This window comes from Cyprinus carpio, chromosome B5 (assembly GCF_018340385.1).
Source record: "Cyprinus carpio isolate SPL01 chromosome B5, ASM1834038v1, whole genome shotgun sequence".
Classification (NCBI taxonomy): Eukaryota; Metazoa; Chordata; class Actinopteri; order Cypriniformes; family Cyprinidae; genus Cyprinus; species Cyprinus carpio.
This window is the reverse complement of record NC_056601.1, coordinates 2327374-2348740: the sequence shown is the minus strand read 5'-3', so window position 1 is coordinate 2348740 and position 21367 is coordinate 2327374. Positions and strand designations below refer to the sequence as shown.

Here is a 21367-nt window from a genome sequence, read left to right as displayed (position 1 = left end):
AATAAAAATCAAAGGGAAAAACAAAGGACTGGGGTTTCAGGGAATCAATCTATTATTGCATTTTTTTTTTTAATCATTGAAAATCTTTTGCATACATGAGCGCTCTTAGTGACTGTGGGATGTCAGTCTCAAGAAGAAGAAAAAAAGACTTATTACAAATCAGTTGAAGCTATATGATATTGTCTGTGTCATCATATGGTTTGAAGCAACATAAAAGTGAATAAATAGCAGAAATTTTTGGGGTGTACTCAATCCATTGTATGATTATTTGTAGATGGTTTATTACAAATGTAGGGTTAAATAAATAGAAAATGCTGAGAATTTACTCACCCTCAGGCCATCCAAGATGTAGATGAGTATATTTCTTCATTGGAACAGATTTGGAGAAGCATTGCACCACTTGCTCACCAATAGATCCTCTGCAGTGAATGGGTGCCGTCAGAATGAGAGTCCAAACAGCTGATAAAAACATCACAATAATTAATCCACACTACAGTCCATTAATTAATGTCTTGTAAAGTGAAAATCTGTTTTTTTTTTTAAGAAACAAATCCATCAAGTTATTCCATAATCCATAATAATCAGATTATTTTGCACATTTTGCACATCTCAAGCAGGTTTTCCAAAGAAGTAAACTGATAAATCTTCTACCAAGGACAAAAAAAAAAAGAAAAAAAAAAAAGAAAAAGAAAATGCTCTACACACTTATTAAAGAGTGTAAAATAGGTGGACGAGGTGAAAAGCATGTGATGCTTCTCTGATGAATAGCAGCATAGTTCAAAGGCACTTTAGCATAATATTCAACAATAAATCAGCTCATAATAGATTAAAAAAGCATTGCTGTGATACTGTAGCTCTGGTGGCATATGGCATGATGTCTTCAGTGTTTTGTAGTACAGATCCCTGACTCTGCCAGGGAAGTCATGCTTTGATAAACAGCCCAGCTCCATTCTCAACCTCCATCTATCTTAATGTTTTAGAAATCATCCAGCAGAGAACCAGAACCACTTAATCTTAACAGGCCTTTAGGTGAAAGAGAGCCGAGCCAATGGTGTGTGAGCAATCTGAGCTGGAAGGTCACAGGATAGACGTGAAAATAGGCTTGCTAAGACTATTACATCAACATTATTGAATGGTATCATAAAATGGACATCAATTATCTGAAATTTACAGCCTAAGTTGGCACAGGTATGTTGCATCAGGAGGGGTTTGTGTGATGGGGGGCTGCATGGGAGAAGAGAGGCAGAAGAACAGTGAAAACAGCTAAAAGGTGAAAACAGCTCTGCTAATTCGTTAAGACATTCATTATCACCTGTGGCTATGCTAGTGCATGCTTTGATATCTGAGTCTCTCTCTTGCCATCACATATACTTTAAGATCTCTAAAAATAGACATAGTGACAAACTGGAAGGAACACCTAATTATAAAACAGATTTGATTGTGAATGAAGCAAGACTGACCAGAGCAGCATTTGGAACCACACATGGACTGTGTCTCAAAACCGAAGGTGGCTGCACTGCTGGCTTGCTGGACTCCCAGTTAATGACTTCGACAATGAAAATCATGTCATTATGACTATAACTACAAACACTCTACTGTTCAAACATTTTGGGGTCAGCAAGGTGGTATTTATTTAGTCAAAAATACAGTAAAAACTGATTTGAAATATTATTACAATTTAAAGCACATAAAAGCAATTTAGTGTTTTCTATTTTTATATATTTTAACATGTAGTTTATTATTGTGCTGGCAAAACTGAATATTCAGCAGCCATTACGCCAGTCTTCCTTCAGAAATCATTCTGCTGATTTGGTGCTTAAAAAGCATTTCTTATTATTATAAATTTTGAAAACAGTTGTGCTGCTTAATATTTTAAATGTGAGGATTTTCAGGATTTTTGGATGAATATAAAGTTCAGAACTATGGAGGGCTAAATTACACAAAATTAAATCATTAAATAACTGTTGAAATTTATAAATATATAATTAAATACATAAATGCATAAATAAATATTCATCCATTCATTTCCTCCACGTTGGGAAATGCCGACAACCGTAACCTTGAAAGTGAAATGTGGATGAAATGAATGAATGACTGACTGAATGAATAAATAAATATTTATTTATGCATTTATTTCTGTATTTAATTATTTACTTAATGATTTATTTAATATATTTCAATATTTATTTAATGATTTAATTTTGAGTAATTTGGCCCTTCATACCAGAACAGCATTTATTTAAAATTATTACTTTTGATCAATTTAATTCATCCTTGCTGAATAAAAGTAATAAATGTTCAATAATTCAGAGACCCACTATGGGGTAAGAAGGCCTCCTTTTAGGTATTGTATAAATCACTTTTGGTATCCTTTTTATTAATGTTTCTATTTATACATTTTTTAGAGTGTCATTATTCTATTCTATTTTACTCTATTCTGTTCTGTTCTGTTCATCTTACAATCTAATGTTGTCATTTCTCCTTAAAATAAAATAAAAAAACTTTTACACAAATCCTCTGAGAAATAAACAAAATTACCTTTGATGCTCAACATAGCTTGTGTCAGATCGCTATTTTCCAGAGATACAAACTTAGATCATTAACATATAATCATATATAACACATAATAAATTTAAAACTGCTTTGATTAAATCTTACAAATATTGCTATTCAGTTTAATTACAGCATTAAGAATAGCATTAAATAAATTAATTAAATGTTTTATCATTATTATTATTATTATTTCACGATTTCTTGGCGTCTGCACAAATGTTAGTGGAGTCTAATAGCATGAAGACGCCTTTAATTACTAAACTGACCAATCAGAATAGATATTTAAATGACGCAACGTCGTTTGCTTCTGTCCAAAATGCGGCCTAAAGAGGCACAAGGTGGGTGAATGAATATTTTCTCGTTCCGCGTATATAACCGATCATCACAATCACAGGTGATGTTTTAATATACTGTAAGTGCGTCATCAGGCCTTCATGTGTTTAAGTCAAGACAACAGGTGAAGAGAAATTCTGCCAAAAATAACGACATACAAATGATTGGCCATAATGAAGCAGTGGAGGATGGAGTTCTTTACGCACAGGTGAGTAGATGTTGGATGGAATGGGGCCCTCCATTCACATATATTCGTTTATCAGTCTGTGTATTCTGCGCGATGTTGGTGATTGGAGAGATTGTAACGTGTCATTGATTATCGAGACTGTTTTAAGATATCAAGGATTTTGATATCTTAAATTTTAATATTTTTAAATTTGCTGCAATGTTTTATTGGTTATTTATGTAATCACTCCGACAAATGTGTTCCTGAAGTAACATTAACGTTAGGTGCAGCATGGATAAAAGTGTGCCAAAACAATATTCCTTGATTAAATTTAATAACAAGTCGAAGACTTAGACTTCGTTTTGTTAAATATAGCATTAAACCGTTTGTGTCAGCATGCTTACTAATTATGCGCAAAGTGATTGACCTACAGTCTCTGTCAGAGATTTATTCATAGAAATATTGTAGAGTGCGATGTTATGTTGCCACATTCAAATGTCACTAATTTAACAAGTATATGTTCAGCTGTCAGCTACTCTCTCAAACAATAAGCGGATATGCACATAAACAGCCTTTTATTATCTGAGTAGAATAATCATGGCTGATAGTTAGACAAGCAAACTTAAAGGAAAACCAAACTGGATGCAACTTGTTAATGAAAACAAGGATATAATCAAAGGAAAATTTGAAGTTGGGATAACCTTCCAAACCAAAAAAAAAAAAAAGATGTGTGGGAAACATGTTCAAATAAATGCAGTGTGTTTCTAAAATGTTTATGTTCCGAGGCAGATTGCTGGCAACAGCCATTTTATCCCTGCTAAAAAAAACAAAACAATATAAACCATTACAGAATTTGTAATGGTTTTACTATTTATAATGAGAATTGTATTGGTTTTAATGGAAACTGAAATGGACCCTGTGGGTTTCTGCTGGTAATTGGTCGCCTTCTAATGTTGACTTGTTAAAAACGCTAAATCCTAATGGAATATGTCTCAAAACATACTACAGGAAACCATTATTTAATGAATTTAATGGTTAAGAGTTGATGGTTTGTAATGGTAACCATTAGAATTGCTGTGATGGCTTGTATTTTATTTATTTTCTTCTTCAGCAGGTAGGATAGTTTGTGATTTGGTCTTAGTGACAAATGTCCTCTTCACTACTCCTAATGTTTCACAGATTTAAGAGCTAGTTTTAGCTCTAAAATGCTTTGTGAAATACTCTTTGGACTGACACGGCCATTATTTTTGAGATTTTCTCCTAAATCGGCAAGTTACTGTATGAGCTACTGTTTTGTGAATACAGGCCCAGATATATCTTAATATTCTATCTTAGGTCTAACTTTTAATTATTATTGCATAAAACTTTTCAGATATATAATTGATGGCAATAAATTGATCACCCCAAAGTTGACATTAAAATACGGCACAAAAAATGATATCATTAGAAAATGCAACTGAAAATGAAGTCCAGGGGACAAAAATGGCCTCTCAGTGGAATGTTATTTTCTGCCACTGGTTTGCACTAACACTGAGAACGTTTGCATGGACAACAATACTCCGATTTTACGATTAAGACAATACTCTGATTAGGAATCTACCATGTAAACAGAGATTTTTAATTACCTTAAATTACAGAAATCGTGTTAAGACGTGGAGTATTCCTATTTTAGTCGCATTACTGAAGTGCAGAATAGAGATGTTAACACCTTAATCACATTATTACCGTCGTTTAGGACTTTTTAGCCGCATTTTGCACACAGGATACACATGGCAGTGCTCAACCGTTTGACGGCAAATAAAAGAGCTTCAACACCGCCATACAAATAATTAACTGCAATTGAAGCTTTAATAAAATTCAAAATGAAACACCCAAAACTGTACATGCAATCATCACGAAGACAAACTGCATGTTTATACGTGAAATTCCGGAGGGGACATGATGGCGTCACAAGGGCAACTCATGTAAACACCATAATCATAATACTGGCTTATTTAGAATAAGGTAAATAATTAGATTGCTGATGTTCATCTAAACACAGTCATTAATGCACGTCAGCTGAAGTGTGCTTGGTCCAGACATGACTACCATGTGCATGGATGTGTGATTAGTTACCGTGGTCTCTTCCACACGAGTGCCCCCCTTACAAAGCCTGCATGTTCTGCTGTTTACAGCAGTGCCTTAAGTATCCCTCACAGAGCCATTAGCAGAATCTGCAAGCAGAGCATAATGAGAGACTTTGTGGCATTTCTTATTATTATTTTATGATTGTTAATCTCGGCGCATCTTTGTTACTCTGCAGCAGGCGTCTGTAATGTCCTCTCTTAGGACCGAGGTATTTCTGCTGGGCTGGTAGTAAATAATCTCCCTGTGATTGTGCTGTGTGTTTATGGGCTATCAGAGACAGCTGGGCCAACTAAACTTAATCAGTTTATTAGTAGAGTGCTGAGGAAATGTGATATACGATGTCTAGGGTAATCAGAAGTCATCATGCTTCACTGCCCGGCCTCAAAATTCATAACGGTGCCAATTATTCCTCAGTTATTAATTATAAAACATATTTTCCTTTATTAGCGCTTCTATCGCCCATGTTGTAGATTTAGGAGAGGATGCGTGCGGGAACAAAGCCAGTTGCTGGTACCTCTGGTAATATATGAGAAGAGATAATTAGCTTCCCCCATCCTGCAAAAGGTTTTACACCTCTGTGGGGGTGCTTGAGCGAATTGGAAACTTGGATTGTGAATTCGAGAAGCCTGGATTTGAATCCAAATATGCTGTTTTGAGTGAAAAGGAAAACTTGGTTGTGTTATACAGATTTTCTTTCCGCAAGTCACGACCTAGCATGATGTCATCATTTCAGATGTGCCACAATAGCTTTTCATCATGCTTATTTTTGCTTTGTGATGAGACTTGAGTGAGTTTGACTATATGTGCTTGAGGTCTTCTTCTGAGCCCATTTTCCTTTTGATCGTGTTTTCATTCTGGGTGAATTGCTGCAATTTCCCGGCTGATCTGACGGTGTGTTGGTGGCCCATGATCAGAAAGAGCAAGGGAGTTTCAGAATTTGGGCTTGCCAGAGGAAAAGGAGAAATCCTCTTTGAAATTCCAAAACATAAGCGCTTTCATTACGAAGAGTGTCAAAACATTGTCTAACAGCCAGAGCGAGTGCAACTCTGTTTAGAAAATGTTTATAATCTTCTACATCGACATTGGGATCGCTTGAAATCACTTGCTTTGCATGCATTGCTTTATGCCTTGAAGATTTGGTTTGGTCCGTGTGAAAGTTTTCACAGCCTTTAAGGTGCTGTAATGTGCTATTCTCTCAGACAGAAAGGTGAGTCATCGCTGGTCTAGTTAAGTCAAAAGTTTTTGGGGATTTTAAGAACATGGACCCATTTTGTTATTTCTGAGGAGATTAACAGAATTTCTACTCCAGCTTCTTTACTATAGCTTCAAAAACTCCCCATTAGCATATTCAAAATGCGATTTTAACTCCTTTGTTCAGAAATGGTGTTTTATAATATCATGTTTAATATTTCACAATTGTTTAAAGCTGCAGTCTGTAAGATTTGCCTCTTTGTCGCCATCTGTTTGAAACCTGCAATTATTGTATAAACATTATATGGAACATTAATCAAACTTTTTACATTGTTTCAACATGGAAATTTATATTGTGATAATTATCGTTATCTTTTTAACACCCAGCCCTACTTCGAAAGAAATCGTTCTTTAACCTCAAAAAGCAACTTAATGTTTGTTATGAGAACATTATTACAAGCTTAGCGTGGTGAATTGGGCTAAGGCAAGAGATTTGAACACTGAATTATGTACTTACTCAGTAATTGATTTTGATAATTTTCAACAACAAAAAAAGTTATGGACTGCAGCTTTGTTTAATCTGCTTTACATTTTTAATGTACACAATATTCCAACACAATACTTGAAGGCCCCCACAAGCAGTAGGTAGTATTTTACTATTTTAATTAATAGAAACTTGGAGTATTGACATTAAATTAAGCCATGACTTATTATGCGATTCCAGAAATTTAAATAAGAGGATTTTTAATTTTTTTTTTGAGGTTTATTTATGTACTCTTTTTTTTTTTTTTTTTATTTTATTTTTTTATTTTATTTTTTTTTGCTGAACCCACCATGAACCCTGGTTGTGGAACACTGCTCTAAATGATAGCTTGTAGCAGTTAATCTTTCTGTAGATTAGATGGTAGTTTAGCTAGTTAAACGTTTGAGTGGCTTTCCCAGCACTGCTCAGTAATTCATCACAGTAATCAATTTGTCTTAAAACCTTATCTGACTATAGCAAAGAAGGGAAGGGTACAGGACCCCTGAGTGATCTGGATCTAATAAGTCGAGGGGTCTTGTATTATCCAGAGGGGTTTATTTGATAATGACCATCTGACTGTGCATTATCCTTCTTATTAATTATTCTATAATGTGACAATAAAGAGACTGCGTGTGTCCAGGAGCACTTAATCTCCACAGAGTCTGCTATGTTTATTCTGCAGTAATGACTCTGGCTACTTAGTAAATATATGGATGGAAATGAAATATTGATTTGAGTTGACATTACTTTCTTAGCTTACATAGAGAGTCCATAGAGAGACAGAATATGAGCACAGCTATACAGGAAACTGGTTTTCCAGCTGAAAGGTCATTTATCCCACGTTGCTCTGGACAGCAGTCATTATTCTGAAATATTTTACAGAATACCACAGTTGACCAATCACAAGTGTTTTGTGTAAGGAAAATATTTGAATTTGTCTTTTTTTTTTTTTCCTGTAAATTCATCAGTGTTGAGTTAGCATCTCTGCTTTGAGTTTGTTGAGAATAGCATTGCGTGGCTTTGAAACCAAGCCGTATGAGGTGTATTTTAACCAAGTAGGCCTGAGGTTCATTAGAGGCTGTGTGTTTCTGCGCTCTGACAGTGTGTCAGCCGAGACGACAGCAGCTGGTGCACAACATCACCTGTGATGATGTGCCTCTAATCAAAGGCTTCCTCTTTGGAGGTGAGCCGTCTTAGATCTTACAGCCTTAAAATAAGGACAGAGATCTTTATGAATGTATAGCAGAGGCACTTGTGCAAACACTGCAGTTATGCTCAAAGATATTGTGCCCATGCAGAACTCTTCATTATTATCCATCTTTTCTGTAAAGTCCAGTTTAATTTCCATGGTGGTTTAAGCTGGTTTGTTGCTGGCTTGTCTATTTTAATTATATTAAAATATAATTGTTCTTGTATTTTATTATTATTCTTACATGCATGTCCAGCCCGATCTTACGGCAATTCGTACATATTTTACGAGGTGGCTAATTCGTACGAATTTGTACGAATTACCTACACCAAACCCCGCCCCTAAACCTACCCGTCAGTGGGGTCTAGGCAAATCGTATGAAATCGTACGAGTGAGGTCGTACAAATTCGTACGAATTAGCCACCTCGTAAAATAACAACTAAATTATGCAGAAACAAAGTTTTAATCTACTCTTTTGTTTTCTGTCACTTTGTAACTGTATCTCTCTATTCTGAGAGTTATTAGTTTTACTCAGGTAAGTAAGCGAACAGCTGTAGTGTCAACCTGACTAACATGTTCTCGCTGTCTCTGTCTCTTTCGCTGTCCTTCTGTTTCACAGTGGTACTTAAAGCAGTTCACTTTTCCACTGAGTGACACACACCTGAGATTTCAGCTGTGATTGTGTGAACGTTTGTACGTTGTTACCGATTTGACTATCCAGATGACAAAATCTGATGGCAGTGTGTTCATGTGTGCTTTGTGACGTTTCCTAGAGGTTTGAATCTCATTAAACAGTGTGCATGTGCACTCACACATGTTGAGCTCTAACGGTTTGTCACCTGAGGTGTAGCCAATTAAACTTAAAAATACATAGTCTATTAAAAATCTCTTTAACAGCTAGCAGACAAGCCTTAACCCTCTGGCTCTCTTCAAGAGTCACACTTACCTTCTTCGCGGTCAAAGGTGACCGAAGCCTTGAAATGTAACTTTTTTTTCTTCAGGAAAACCAATGTAATATATTTTTGTTCAATAATATTTTTTGATTATTATTTATGATTTTTAGGGAATTTTATGATACTATGCAATATTTATACAATTTTAATGAGCTATTTTCTCCATTAGAATTAATATATATTTTTTTATCTCTTTATTTATTTATTATTTTTTAATAAATGCAATATTTCACATTAAAATAGAGTGAAAGCATTTAAAATCCATTTTTTGATGTGAGAATTGGGCAACCTGGAGGCATTAAAAAAATAAAAACTTGTGTAATGTTGCGTAACCTCTTGTATTAGCACCCTATATAGATGTATACAGAGGCTTTTGGATTCCTGTAGTTTTTTTAGGTTTTGCATTTAGATCTATATCTAGACATTCTAAAAGATTACTTTTTGTCAAGGTTTAGATATTTTTGGTTAGATAAGTATCAGGTTTTACATTATGATTACAGTTAAACATTAAAATCTTGTTATAAAACTAAAAAACACAAAACACACACATTACTCAATAACTGATAATTAAAAAATCTAAACCATGAACGAAAAACAAAATAAGGAATGAAAAGTGATCATTCAAAACACTATACAAACATTTTGTAATTAATATTTTATTCAATGTACTTCAATAAATGTTAATAAAACTTCAGAAGGGAACAGCAATTATGATGAAACATAAACTAACAACAGCAAAAACAGTCAGTATCAAACAGCAGATGTCAAAAAGAGGAATAAAAATGTAATAATTTAAACAACTATTTTGCACTCCTGATATTCTGGAGAGTCACCCCTTGATTGCTGCACACTTTTTTCCTGACCAGTGGCTGATTTGTAGTTTGTACCACTAAAAGATTTACTGAGTTTTCACTTTTTTCGTATTTCCCATTCATTTCCTATATCGGTCATTTTTGACCTCGAAGAAGGCAAGTGTGACTATTTTTTTTTTTTGGACTCTTTAACATATCCAAATCATGTCCATGATTTTTTTTGTGTGTTCATATTGCTAATGTTACAAAATCACCAAGTGTCATCTCATTCCGATGAAGCTACGATTTTTTTAAATTTCAAAATATAAAATTTTTCGGTCAAAAATGACCGAAGAGGGCCAGAGGGTTAAACCAATGTTTGGCCAATTTAATTTGAGGGTCTTGGGTTTGACTTGCATGATTGTTTGTTCAGTTTGCTGATGATAAGGAAGATGGTTAGGCCTACAGTGGAAGATCTGAGGAAATATCAAACCTTACAAGATTTATGTAGACTCAATTGTAAAATTTAAATAAATGGTTTAATTTAATAAAGGTCAATGTGTGTCGCATGTCTCCTCCACATTAATACAAGTTTCAGCACAAAATAAACATGACTAAACATCTGAAGGTAAATTACAACTTAATCTCAATCAGTGTTTCAGCCACACAAGATGTCAATATTACGGCTTGTAAATAATGTCACGTAACGTCACATTTGCCTCAGAAAAAACATATTCGGTGACCATAAACTCATTAGTCAGCTAGAAAAATAAACTGTAGAGAGGGGCATTAAATATATGCACTATATAATATTTTTAACTTTTAATGTCCCTCAATGTTTAATTTATATTTTTTTTAATGACATCCACCATTTAAATGTTTATATTTAAATTAGAAATATTATATAATATTATTATATAATATTAAAGTAGAAATATTATGTAATTGTAACTTTTATTAAAAACTTCAAGTGTAATTTAAGCATTTGTATAGCCTAAAAAAATCAAATCAGTCAGTTTTAACCTTCAATATTATAGTAATGTAGTACCAACTGACTCTCATGTATATTTTAGAGCATTAGTTCAGAATTTTTTTCCTTGAGAAAATTTGGTATGTGTATGTCCAAAATAATCAAATTGAATTGGGAATTGAAACGAAATTTGTCAATTTGTGTCAAAACCCAGCCCTAATACAGTATGTGTAGATTACTCAATTCATTCTGATGTATTTTCGTCATACAGTTGAAATGTCAGTTGTGTAAAATCTCCAGATTATTATTAAGAAGAACTGTGTGTGTGTGTGTGTGTGTTTCTAGGAAACAATGCAGTTTAAGCATTACAGCAGAAAAAGTAAGTGGATTTTTGAGCATGCTATTTTATATTTGGTTTCTCAAAATAACCTTACATGGACATGCAACACTGTTCGTGTAATATAATAATGCATCTCTCAAAATAATGCTCTGCATCAGATACAGTTTTAGCCATATCCTCCTCAGAAAATTTGCAAAAGGACTTGGAAGCCTTTTTGGATGTCATAGTTGAGTAAATTGACATTAAAGACCATGGACCACGACATTTCCTGCATCCAACAGAAATAGCCAGAATCTTCCAGAGGTACTTGACAGAGGAGAGATTTTGAAAAATGGTTCATAGGTTGTTTGATGTGGTGTCTGATTTTGGCTCAGCACTTATATTGGCTCATGACTGTTGCTCGAGATTTGCTCTCTCGGTGTAAATATTTGCAGGAACAAGTGCACTCAACTCTCTGTCTCTCGCTCGCTCGCTCGCTCTCACACACACTCATTTTGAGCCTGGAAACAGTGAGAGGTGAGGTCAGAATGACACACGCACCTGACAATACTCCAAAGTCTGTCATCTCACCTCAACAGCATCTCTTCTTCATGTTGACATGCTTACTGCTCTATTTTACTCTTATGTATTGTAAACATAACACCACACAACTGAACATATAAATGCTTTAAAAACACAAACACACTTTATCAGTAAAAGTGGCATATTATGTGACAAGAAAATGTCAGATCATTGCATATTTCATTTATTATATGTGGTTGAAGTGACTGTAATTACTCTGTTTTATTATGGACACTGTAGTTTAACACATTATGCTGAATAAACACACTCTCAGAAATAAAGGTACAAAAGCTGTTACTGGGGCGGTACCTTTTCAAAAGGTACACTTTTGTTCCTATTAGGTTCTAATATACACTTTAAGTACTAATATGTACCTTTTAAGGTACCAAAATGGACCCTTTAGGAACAAACATGTACCTTTTCAAGAGGTACCACCCCAGTGACAGCTTTTGTACCTTTATTTCTGAGAGTGCACTATAACAAGTTACAGAAACGGATCACTTATGTATAGTGTATTATGTTATGCATTCCAGCACCTCATGCTAAAATTTATATTTGATGGCAGTACACATCCACATAGCTTTGACATATGCTGCAATACGACCATTCTGTACAGCAAGACCCGTCTTAAAATGGATGTATGTGTGTGTAAATCCGGCATTTCAGCGTTTGACTGTATGCGAATATATTCAGGGAGAGCTAGGCTGAGGTGGCCTGCTGTTTTTCATGAAAATAAATGAGGCATGAGGAGGTACGCTAAGGATTGCTGTGGTGTATGATCATGCAAGGCCTATCAGCCAGTCAGATTCTAGTATTTCTCCAAAGCTAGTTATAATGCTTGATAATTCACCAGCCACATATTTAAACAGACCCTTAATCTGCTCTCTTAAAGTAAATGAAACAGTGCTGTGATCAGCTGAGCTGCTCTTTAACAGGCAGAAAATGGGACTCCCACTTTGTCCCCCACCCTAGCTCTCTTGGCTATTGTGCAGCTGTCAGCACTAAGCTCCGCTGCCAAGGAAGACACGCCATCGGAACAGCACACAACCATACAAGCACCTCTTCTGTGGCTACAGAAATAGATAAAGAAGGGAGAAGCCAAAGGGGAGACGGGAAGGCTTGTGCATGCAGTGGTGTGTGTGTGTGTGTGTGTTGAGAGAAACTTAAAGCCGGAGAAAGAGAAGGAGCAGTGTGCAGGAGAACTACTTTGAAACTACCTCGCCAAGCTACAAGTTAATTATAAAGTACATTCTGCAGTTCAAGAAACTCTTTTAAGGGAAAAAAGTAGCTAACTACTTTGCTTTAATGTAATATTCTCCTAAAAACACTCTACAGGGAGTCTAATTGGAGAATCACATTTTGAATCTTTTCATTCCTCAATTACCAGTCATACGCAATCATTCATAATGTGTGATTCTAGCACACGTAAGTTTATATATGTTTATATGGAAGTGAAATTTACATTAACACACAGACCGCAACTAAAATGTAAGCCAGTTAAACTTTAGATGCATAGTGTTTGAGTTATTTTAGTTTCACAGAATATTTGATTCATGTAATAAGTAGGCCTAGTTTGAACTTCTTGTATTCAGTCAGTGACGTATGTTCAGTATCTTCACATGTACAGTATTTAACACGTACAGTGCCGTGAAAAGGTTTTTGCCCCATCACTCAAAAAATAATATAAAAGATTGTGATCATAAAACTAAATTCAAATCATTAAACAAATTTTAATATTACACAAAGATAATGCAAGTTAATGCAAAAAAGCAGTTTTTAAATTAAATTATGATTTCATTTATTAAGGGGAAAAAAGCTGTCCAAACCTGCCTGGCAAAAACTGCATTTTGTATTTACTTGTATTATCATTGTGTAATATTAAAATTAGCTTGATCTGAATCTTTTAAGTGTGACAAATATTAAAAAAAAAAAAAACACGGAAGGGAGCAAAAACCTTTTCACTCCACTGTATTTACACTACCTGCCAGAAGTTTGGAATAATTAGTATGCAAGGCTGTATTTATTTGATAAAAAATACAGTAAAATAGTAATATTATAAAATCTAGAATTTAAAAGCAGCAAAAACAGTTTTTCTACATTAGCTATGTTTTCATCCAAAGATTCGACTTGCGTGCAAAACTGGAATATCTCACAAAACATATTCAAATAAAGCACCGTTTCCATCCAACGAGTCAAAGAGAACAAAATCATCACTTCCTGGTAAACTGTAGCACTAAATCTCTAAAAATATAGGAGAAGCCACTGAATATAATAATTTTTATATATGATATAAATTACTTGCACCTCAGAGCAAACAGACGTATCACAACAAATAAAGTCAATGCTTTTGGAGTTAGATGCTGCTGTTTGGGAACGGTTTGGGAGTCGTTTAAGACAATTATACAGAAATACTTTGAGGACAGACTTTGCTCAGGCATTTCAGAATGACCAAAACAACATACAGATGCTGTGAACGAGATCGGTCCGCTGTAGTCAGGTTATCCCATCTCACATGACTTTTTTGATGCACATGGAGGAATTTATTTGGTAAATGTGTTTCCATCGTAATTTATGCAAATTTTTTCTTATCGGATAAAAAGTTTATCCTACTCAAATGTGTGCATACGTTTTGTTTTTTTTATGCACATTTTTAGAATTTACACGCATCTTGCCGTTTCCATCCAGCGTATTTATTTTTTTATGAGATATTCCAAAATGCACATAAAAATAGGTAGATGGAAACACAGCTATTGGTAATAATTAGAACCATTATTAATAATTGAGCACCTGTAATAATTAGGCAGCAAATAAGAATATTAGAATGATTTCTGAAGGATCATGTGATGTTGAAGACTGCTTAAAATTCATCTTTGCCATCACACAAATAATTTTCACAAATAACAAAAAAAAGCTATTTTACAATATTACTGTTTTACTGTATTTTTGGATCAAATAAATGCAGCGTCGTTGAGCATAAAAGGCTTTAAAAACATTAATTAAAATGGTAACTAAAAGATTTAAATACTGTGTGTAGATTTTATATGCTTTTATTTGTGTATTGTATGTTTCTGCATACATTCAAAGAAAAAAAAAATTCTTTGTGTAAACGTTATGCATATATACCAATGAATGCTTATAAGATCAGTGTTCATTTAAATCTAAGTGAAGAGATTCACCAGAATGAATTAGGTGTTCCAAAACTACATTAAAGCGAGGACCATTCGGAAGAGTGTTTGATTTTTCTCCCAGATCACTCAGATTGCTGATATTTAAAAAAACAGCAATGTAATGTTTGGTCACGCTGCAATTCTCCAGAAAAAGCATCACTATTTGAAAAACAGCCAAGACTGCCATTTCGCTTTCTGACGTGTTTAACTTTAGTAGCGTCGCTACTTTTAGTTAGTTACCAGCACTATGTGGGAGGCATTTTTTCCTTCATCCATTAAGTTTAGTTTGTTAATATGGGGTTTTGAAACTGTGAGTCAAGAGACGGCACACTCAGCGCTGCCTGTCCCACTAACAGTGGCATAATTCAGAAACCCACTGAAAATCCGCTCATGAAAGCAGATTATGAGACTTCTTTAGTTCCACATCAGCGCAGAATATCTTCATTAGAGTTTCTTGTCTTTATAGTGAAAAACTATCAACAAAGTCAATTTTTTTTCCCCAAAAATGGCACATTTGTTATAAGTATTAGACAAAGACATAAACCCTATACGTTTTTCCTTCAAGTTACCTTTGTAGTCTTAATTATACTGCGCTTGCTGCCGTCCCCGTGGGCGATCTTTGACATGGGAGAGCTCGAAGTTAGCAGTAACATTCATCATTTTTGCTTTTCATGCCAGTCGAACGGTTGACTCATGTTCATATACTCAGGCCTCCAGTGCTGCTTTGAGCTGCTTCTGTGTGTCAGTGTCTTCTGGTTTGCTTATACCTCACAGGATCGTCTTCAAGCTCTCCGTGCTTCTGCTGTGTGGTCTTGCAGGTCTATGCGTGGGATCCTCCCAAAACAAACTCTCTCTCACACACACACACACACACACACACACACACACACACACAGAGTATCAGGTGTATCAGTAAAAATGAGAGCTATTTATCTTCAATTAGTGGATCACTTGTTTTTACATTGATGTTCTCTGCAAATTAAAATTTGGCATCTTGCATTACTTTTTATTGAAGATAATGAGGATTTGAAAGAACTAGGCAACAGTAGTCATCGGGATTTTATGGAAGTCCATTTCTGTCACATACACTGTAAAGAAAAGGAATTATTTTTTCACGGTATGCGGTATTATCACGGTATTGAAATTAAGTTTTAAAAAAGTGGTCATAATACAGTATAACAGGTTAAATAACTTTTTTTCTTATAACAAAAATAACTGAACATTTAAATAAAGCAATACAAAAAATATATTTAAAGTTAAAAATTTTACACCGATTAAAGTGCAAAAGAACTTTAAAGACCCATAGGTATCACTTTACAATAAGACCTCATTAGTTAACCTTAGTTAATGCATTAACATTCACAATGAGCAAGAGCTACATTTGGTACAGAAGTTACTAATCTTTGTTAAAAAATACAAGAATAATCTCACATTAGCACATTAAATAACACAGTTGCAACTTTCGATTTTAACTAAGTGTTATTAAATATTGGAATACATAAGATTAATGAATGTTCAGAAGAATTTTTCATTGGCAGTTTGTTAACTAATGAAGCCCTAATGTAAAGTGTTAATGAACAATAAAGAATCAAAACACTTTCAAACAATATCTAGGACATGTTATAGTCCAGATTAAAATGGAAAAAAAATTATGGAAATATATAAATATTATTTTATATTATTTAAATGTTTAGAAAGTAGCAGCTGCTTTTATTTATGGGGTTTCCAGGGTAAGTTCTGCAGTTTAGCGCCGTCTGCTGTCAGAGAGTGAATGAACTTTCATTCAGCGCTTCTCTCACGTGTTCCTCCATGTGCTTCTTGTGCGTGCTTGTTTACATCGGGTCTTTAAAGCAGCATACAAACGGTGTTGTGCATTTTGACCAGTTGATGGGAAAAGTATTCTTAAAATGCATTTCAAATTCTGAATAATTTGTAATATATAATTATTCTCGGTATTTGAAAGTGCCCACGATAACAATATCGTGCATATTCATTACCGCGATATATCGCATTACCGAATACCGGCACAAGTCTAATTGAGTATGTTTTTCAAGAAAATACTGTTTCAGTCCCTTCCTCAAAATGTAAAAAATAAAGCTTTATTAATAAATAATTTATTACATTTCTTTCAATTATTTTTTTTCATTCTGTGTTGATTTTTAAATATTTAGTCCATAAATATGATTTATCGAATTATTTATTTAATTATTTATTTCTTTTTTTTTTTTTGTCAGAAAGGGCCTATCATAGGATTTTGCCGACTACATACAAAAAACTATTTATGTAAAAAAAAAAAAAAAAAAAAAAAAAAAAAACAATAATAATAATATAAGGGTTTTATGCCAGTTTAATATATTCTCTATCCAGTAGCCAACTGACCAGCTAGTTTAGGTTTAAGTAAAAGGATGTAGGTTTGGGTGTTTTTCACATTTGTAAAGGCATTTTAAAATTCATCCTCAGCAAATGTTTGTTGCCATGACAGAAAAACTGACTGTACAATGTGAGTTTATTTCAATGTCTGCTATATCCTTGTAGCAACACTGAGAGTGCAATGTGTACTTGCACTGTGCTTCAAAACACAATAAATCATGAATTCAAACTTGCATATCTAGAGGCATCTGCATTCATATTTGCATAGAGTATCTTTTCGGCCTTAGTGTTGATAATAGTGCTAGAGTCGTGATACTCCCTCACTAAGACGCTGTTGCAAAAGATGGACTGGTTTCATATAAATAACCATTAAGCCTTTAACACCATACTGAAATAAGAGCTAAACTAATGCGGCTGAAATTTAAAAAATGCATTAATCAAATAAATCAAATATTTGTACTCAACAAAGAGACATAAAAGTGAAACGGAGTACAAAATTGAGGCATTTAGATTAATTCTGCACCCTATGTGTTCGTAAACATCAAGCTCAAGGAGAAATTACAGGCTTTTGAGTGACAGGTAAATATTAACAATCAGAATGTGTCAGGTATTGGCGTTGATTGTGTGTTAACTCCTCCCTCTCTGAGGTGTTTCCCCTCCGAGTGACCCCGCTGGAGCTCCATCTGTCGTAGCTCTTTGTGTTGTTCCCTGTAGAACAGAGTGGAGAAGAAGTTTATCGCTTCAGATTCTGCCAGCAGGAGGCTTTGTTTGGAAACGGCTTTGATTCTTCATCTTGCTCTCTGAATAAAAGCTCCAACACACACAAATGACTCGAGGAGAAAACTTTGGGCAGGCATGCATCCTTCCGTTTTGTCTAGAAAGTGAATTGTGTGTCTTTAGAGAGTGTGAAAGTTTTGTATGGGTCAGCTATACAAACAAATTACCAATTACAAATTTTCTTTCAATCCCTTGTTTTCTTTTGAGACTGGGTTACTGAGAAAGCCAAAATGATGTCAGTCACATGTGGCAGATGTTTCCACAGTTTTCTGGGTTATCTAATTCTGTAGTCTCTGCCAAAACAGTGGTAAACTTCTACACAATTAAATCAAAACGTCTAGGGAAGATATTTTGAGAAATCTCAGTTTGTTTGTTTTTTAACTGCAACCCTGTACGGACACCTTGGCAACTGAATTGCCCTTGGCTAGTAAATATTTTAGTTTACTCGCCAGACTGATGTATGATATACATATATACATACATATATAAATACACAAATATATAAATAAAAAAATAAAAATAAAAAAAAAAAAAAAACACGTATAGATAATATAGAATACCATTTGAAAAATAAATAAATGCATAACTGTAGTATTTAAAAAATAGTATTATTTAATAATAGAACTTTAGTAATTAGAAGGAAACTTGATAACTAGGTCTGAATGCATATTAGTCATTTAAGTGAACATTTTAACTGGACTGGTGGTGGTGCTTTTTTGTCATTCAGTGTTTCTGTAAAAAAAAAAATATTGTAAACAAACTATCAAAAATACTGATAAGATAATACTGATACAATTTCTAATCATAAGAACTATAAAACACACTAAGGATTAATGAGCTGCTGGATTCATGAATATTAATCAGGTTTTGTGCATTAGCTCGAACTGATTTGCTGAAATCAAAACAGGGGCGATAATAGGTGAGCGGCAGCCAATGAGATTGCCGTTTGCGCATTAACTCCACCCACTACCGGAAAACCCGGTTGTTCTTAAAAGCTGAAGACTTCCATAGGAACGCCGTTATTTCAAAAGTAAAATACAACAAAGAATATTGTTTAAATGTAGCTCGTCAATTCTCTCGCACTCTGCGTGTGTCAAAAAGAAACCAAAAACTAAATACACGCCCGCACACCATACATTACGGTACATTAAATACAGGTGCGCTGTGCATCCATCGAGATAAACTGAAAAAAAGCACAGATCGCCTGACGGAGAGTGAAACTGAAGCGCTCAGTCAGAGAGTGTTCGCGAGTGAAAATATCTATGCTAAACTTATACTTAGCCTCTAACTAACACACTGGCCAGTAAAATCTGAGAATTTATTAGCCATTGGCTAATATTAGACATCATATAGTCGCCAGAATGAAGATTTAGTCGCATATGCGAGTGATTTACTCTCAATGCAGAGGGTTGAACCGTAGTGTGGAAATCAGTAGTAACCAAAACAGTTTCGTTAAGATTCTTCCAAATATCTTTTTTGTGTTTCACAGAAGAAAAAATGTCATACAAAATTATGACAGAATTTTCATTTTTGGGTGAACTATCCCTTTAATGCTACAATATTGATTACACTTGGAATAGCATTTAAAGGGATAGTTCACCCAAAAATGAAAATTCTGTCATTTACTCACCCTCATGTCGTTCCAAACCTGTATGAGTTGCTTTCTTATGTTGAACATAGAAGATATTTTGAAGATTGCTGGTAATCAACAGATGGCGGTTGCCATTGACTTCCATAGTATGTTTTTTTTTTTTTTTTCAACTGTGGAAGTCAATGGCCACCACCAACTGTTTATTTGTATTATTTTAAATGTCTACTCTAGAGCAAGTTACAGATTTTAAGCAACTTATGAATTATGATATGTTTAGCGACATTTGATTTGAAATTCTTCCATTTTGCATTTTTTTGTAATACATTTTTAATTGCAAAGTATTATGACCGTAGTAGTTTGAATTAAAGTTTTATATAAACATATGCCAATGCACAATATTTCATTAATTTCTACTGTTCTTACAAGTGGCTTGTTTTGTTTCTGTGACAGATGTCAAGGTATACAGTATGTGATCCAAGCTAATGCAAAATAAGAATTAATATTAAAGCTTGTGACAGTTGGTGACACCAAAACATATTTCTGGATAAGACGTGACAGCCATAGCTTCATTAAAATGTCATATTTTCTAGAATGCTAATTGTCTCTGAGGTACTTAAACATTTTTTATGTTATAAATGTAAACAGGCATGACCTTGAAACGATCCAGCTAGTTTAGATCCTACTTTGAATATTGTGTTCAGTGTCTAAAGAACAAATGCTGATATTTATAGATGCAACTATTTTATATATATATATATATATATATATATATATATATATATATATATATATATATATATATATATATATATATATATATATATATATATATATATATATATATATATATATATATAGTACACATTTTTAAAGAGGAATTGTATCCTTTTAAACTATTTTTATTCCTAAATGTGACCCTGGACCACAAAACCAGTCATAAATAGCACGGGTATATTTGTATCAACAGCTTCTTCTGATAATCAATACATTGTATGAGTCAAAATTATCAGTTTTTCTTTTATGCCAAAAATCATTAGGTAATATTAAGTAAAGATCGTGTTCCATTAAGATATTTTGTAAATTTCCTTCCGTAGGGCTAAATATCAAAACTTATTGTTTGATTACTAATATAGATTCCTAAGGACTTCATTTGGACAAATTTAAAGGCGATTTTCTCAATATTTAGATTTTATTTTTCAACCTTAGATTCCAGATTTTCAGATAGTTGTATCTCAGCCAAACCATACATTCATGGAATGTTTATTTGTTCAGCTTTCAGATGATGTATAAATCTCTCTCTCTTTTTTTCTTTCTTTTTTCACCCTTATGACTGGTTTTGTGGTCCAGGGTCACAAATGTATTTTTATATTTATCATGTTCAAATGGTCTCTCTTTAGTTGGTAAAAACGGATACTGCTTGATGGCAGTCTTTGGAAAATGTTGCTTTTAACACATTTGTATATGAAAATGGCTGCTTTACCCTTTTAGCCACAGGAGTTGTAATTTCCTTTCTAATATTTTTCTATTTTTTTTTTTTCAGAAGCTTTCTGTTGCTTTACAACTGCCTATTTTCTTTGTTCTGTAATCATCTCCCATTTTTCTCCTGTTGTTCAGGTAACTACAAAAAAAGCACTTTTTTTCCTCCGCCTGAAAATGGATTTCCCTTCTTTTGTATATAAACTTTTTAGCATTATAGGTATTGACATTGGTTTTAAAGGCAAACGTATGGCATGTTTTGATCCATGAACTCCAGTGAACTTTAGTG

At 33.9% G+C, this 21367-nt stretch overlaps 1 long non-coding RNA gene across 1 annotated transcript in view; it reads left to right on the top strand.

The window, feature by feature from the left end:
* Window positions 1–2856: 2856 nt before the first annotated feature.
* Window positions 2857–21367, top strand: part of LOC122137415 — a 54248-nt gene continuing 35737 nt past the window's right edge. Inside the window, exon 1 of the long non-coding RNA XR_006154815.1 lies at window positions 2857–3094. This is a non-coding gene — a long non-coding RNA (uncharacterized LOC122137415). The remainder of the gene's footprint in view (window positions 3095–21367) is intronic.